Below are 4,516 nucleotides of genomic sequence, written 5' to 3'. Positions count from 1 at the left end.
TACTGCCCTTTCCCACCTGCGGACAAAAAGGAACAGCATACAGATATTTTGAGAATTGCTACTTCCTTGACTACAAGCACCATAGCTGGGCCCTCAAAGCTCAGCATATAAGCTACGGACCCTGAGACTAAACACCTCCCTCTGCAACTGGATCCTGGATTTCCTGAACGGCCACCCCCAGGTGGTAAGGTGTATCGGTAAACAACCACATCTCCGCCATGCTGATCCTCAACACAGGATTGGCGTGCTTCAGCCCAGCTTCCACTCTTACTCTTCCTGTTTCACTTCCTAGTGACTGTACACCGGACCAGGCAGGCCAACACTCCAACACCATCATTAAATTTGACCGAGATGACACAGAACCAGTGGTAGCGGCTGATTCCACAGACAAGCAATGAGACAGCCCTATAGTGATAGGTCAGGAGACCTGGCCGTGTGGTATTGGCCAGGACAACAACCTCTCCCCTCACGTAATCAAGACAAAGGGAAGATTGATTGTGCGACTACAGGAAAAAAGAGGACCCCCATTCTCACCAACGGGCTGCAGGGGACAGGTTGAGCTTCAAGTTCCTTGGGTCCACATCACCAACTTACTAACATGTTCCAAGCCACACCATGACCAGTCGTGAAGCGCGGCACAACAAAACCTATTCTCCCTCAGAAGACCCCCGAAAGACTTGGCATGGTTCCTTTAGATCTCAAATGGTTCTACAGCTGCACCATCGAGAGCATCCATGACTGGTTGTTATCACTGCTGGTATGGCAAAAAATTGTAGACCTCCTCACAAGTCTGTTTCATCCTTGGGGAGCAATTTCCAAACACCTGAAGGTAACCACGTTTCATCTGTACAAACAATAGCACACAAGTATAAGCACTATACTAAGTGTGACTGTGCCTTTAAATATTTTTTTTTTTTTTAAAGTTGGAATAATCTAACAGGCATACAGAGGGCCCATTATCAGCAACCGTCACTCCTGTTGTTCCAATGTCACGTTTGTTAGCTAATCCAAGTTTATCATTTTTAAAAGGCTAATGATCATTAGAAAAACACCTTTTTTGCAATTATGTTAGCACAGGCTGAAAATTGTTTTCCTTATCTAAAGAAGCTATAAAACTGCGTATTTAGACTAGTTGAGTATCATGGAGCATGCAGCATTGTTGGGTTGGCGCCCTCCCTTGGGTTCTGCCCGTGGCGGAGATCTTTGCTGGGCTATACTCTTGCCTTGTCTCAGGATGCTAAATTGGTGGTTGAATATCCCTTCTAGTGGTGTGGGGCTGTGCTTTGCAAAGTGGGTGGGGTTTATATCCTGCCTGTTTGCGCCCTGTCCGGGGGTATCATCGGCATGGGCCACAGTGTCTCTCTGACCCCTTCTGTCTCAGCCTCCCAGTATTTATGCTGCAGTAGTTTGTGTCGGGGGCAGAGTCAGTCTTTATATCTGGACTACTTTCTCCTGTCTTTTCCCGGTGTTCCTGTGTGAATTTAAGTATGCCTTCTCTAATTCTCACTCTCCTTCTTACTGGAGGGACCTGACCCTAGACATGCCCAGGACTACCTGCATGATGACTCTTTGCTCCCCAGTCCACCTGCCGTGCTGCTGCTCCAGTTTCAACTGTTCTGCCTGCGCTATGGAACGCTGGACCTGTTACCGGACGTGCTACCTGTCCCAGACCTGCTGTTTTCAACTCTCTAGAGACAGCAGGAGCGGTAGAGATACTCTCAATGATGAACCATTACTGACACTTACTCCTGAGGTGCTGACTTGTGTGCACCCTCGACAACTACTGTGATTATTATTATTTGACCATGCTGGTCATTTATGAATATTTGAACATCTTGGCCATGTTCTGTGTATAATCTCCACCCGGCACAGCCAGAAGAGGACTGGCCACCCCTCATAGCCTGGTCCTCTCTAGGTTCTTCCTAGCGTTTGGCCATTCTTAGGAGTTTTTCCTAGCCACCGTGCTTCTACACCTGCATTGCTTGCTGTTGGGGTTTTAGCTGGGTTTCTGTATAGCACTTTGAGATATCAGCAGATGTAAAAGGCATATAAATACATTTGATTTTGAACTATGATTGGCAGCCTTTTTTGCTATCTTAATGGAAGGTTGGGCCCCCATATGTGATTGTACATCCCCAGGTAGCTAGCTAGTAGCCACATTGCAACATGGAGGTCCCCACAAGGCACCACTTTTTAGTTAAGAAAGCTTAGCTAATGTTATTTCAACGTTTTTTGATCATCTCATTATGTAAACATTCCAGTGGATAGCTGTAATGGCAGATTCAGTAATTCCAGTTTACTATAAGCCTTTTTTCTGGTGTTGATGTCATTCCTTTGGATTTCATCTCACTCAATTATCTAAGTCACACCTAGCTACATTCATCCTACTACTGTACATCAACTGCCTATATTAGCAGCTGAAATGCAAAAGGAAAACGTGTGTGTATATTTTGGGGTTTTAGGCTGGGTTTCTGTAACAGCACTTTGAGATATCAGCTGATGTAAGAAGGGCTATATAAATACATTTGAACTATCATTGGCAGCCTATTTGCTATCTTAATGAAGTGGGCCCCATATGTGATTTGTACATCCCCAGGTAGCTAGCTAGTAGCTATATATATAATATATTATATTATATAATATATATATATATATATATATATATATTATATATATTATAAAGATATAAAAGGCCATTAGTAGCTTGCTAGGTAAGTAGCTAGATAGACTGGACACTGCTGGGGAGGAACTACATAGTTCATCAATGTAGCTAATGATAGGTTTCTAAAAAATAACGATATATTTGCTAGTTATATTTTAAACACATAACACCCGGACAGATATAGAACTCTAGGGACACCCTGAGCCCAGGAATTCTCGTTCTTATTCTGGAGTTTATTCAAGAAGGTGCACATGTTAGATAAAAAAATCAAGGTAACTGTATAATGGAACACTTGCATAAATGAGGGATACAAAGCATTTGAAAGCAGGTTGTTTTCCACACAGGTGTGGTGCCTGTGGTTAAATATATATATATATATATATATATATAAAGATTATAAAAAGGCCATTAGGTAGCTTGCTAGGTAAGTAGCTAGATAGACTGACACTGCTGGGGAAGAACTACATAGTTCATCAATGTAGCTAATGATAGGTTTCTAAAAAATAACGATATATTTGCTAGTTATATTTTAAACACATAACACCCGGACAGATATAGAACTCTAGGGACACCCTGAGCCCCAGGAAATTCTCGTTCTTATTCTGGAGTTTATTCAAGAAGGTGCAACATGTTAGATAAAAAAATACAGGTAACTGTATAATGGAAACACTTGCATAAATGAGGGATACAAAGCATTTTGAAAGCAGGTGTTTCCACACAGGTGTGGTGCCTGTGTTAAATAAGCAATTCAAATCCCATCATGCTTAGGTTAATGTATAAAAATGCTGGACTGGCCATTATTTTGGCTACCATGTAGTGATCGGCATTCCAAGTTTTTTTTGTTTGTCCCAAACGCCTCTTCGTTCAATGCGACCTAGAACCATGAAACATTTTTAAATCTCCAATGTAGGTAGAATACCATTACGGCAAATTGTGAAATGTACATTCAAATATACATTTTTAACTGGCCAAATGATCAGATGACTGCTCTGACATGCTCTCCCCATTATTTATTGTTTCTGCAGTGAGGATTCACCCTCTTTAGATAACTTATATGCAGAAAAACTTCGTTTTGAGCTCTAAAAACTGCAGTTGTAGAAATATGCAAATCAGGGAGTAAAATGACCAGCTCTTTCACTGATGGGATTAGGTTCCCGAACTTCACTAAAAACAGCCGTTCAAAAAGAGCCTTTTGTTCGCAAACGACCCACTACTACCATGGCTACACAAGTGCCTGAATAGTTTGATGAGCATGAAAATGATGTAAACCATATGCCATGGCCGTCTCAGTCGCCAGATAGCAACTGAATTGAACAGCTGCGGGAGATTCTGGAGCGGTGCCTGAGTCTGCGTTTTCCAACACCGTCAACAAAACACCAAGGGATGGAATGTATTGTGGAAGAATGGTGTCGTATCCCGCCAACAACGTTCCAGACACTTGTAGAACAGTGGAGGCTGCCGATGGGAGGACGGCTCATAGTAATGGGTAAAATCGAGTCAATATAATGTTATCAACCACATGGAAACGACATGTTTGATACCATTCCACTGACTCCATTCAAGACGTTATGAGCGGTCCTCTCCTCAGCAGCCTCCACTTTTGTAGAATCTATGCCAAGATGCATTGACGCTGTTCTGACTAGTGGTTGCCCAACACCCTATTAATACACTTTATGTTGGTATTTCCTTTATTTTGGCAGTTACCCGTAGATCCATAAACGTTACTCTCTATATCACGCAGAATTGTCATTTCATTGTAATTTAGGGAGCTCGTTCTATAATACAGATGTGGGTCATTTCTGTCTGGTAACTTTCCCAAAATTCCCTGGTCTTCCAAGGGAATAATCAGGAAAT

The sequence above is a fragment of the Salvelinus sp. IW2-2015 genome, linkage group LG11 (assembly GCF_002910315.2).
Source record: "Salvelinus sp. IW2-2015 linkage group LG11, ASM291031v2, whole genome shotgun sequence".
NCBI lineage: Eukaryota > Metazoa > Chordata > Actinopteri > Salmoniformes > Salmonidae > Salvelinus > Salvelinus sp. IW2-2015.
The sequence above is the reverse complement of the archived record's forward strand: the minus strand, read 5'-3'. Positions refer to the sequence as shown.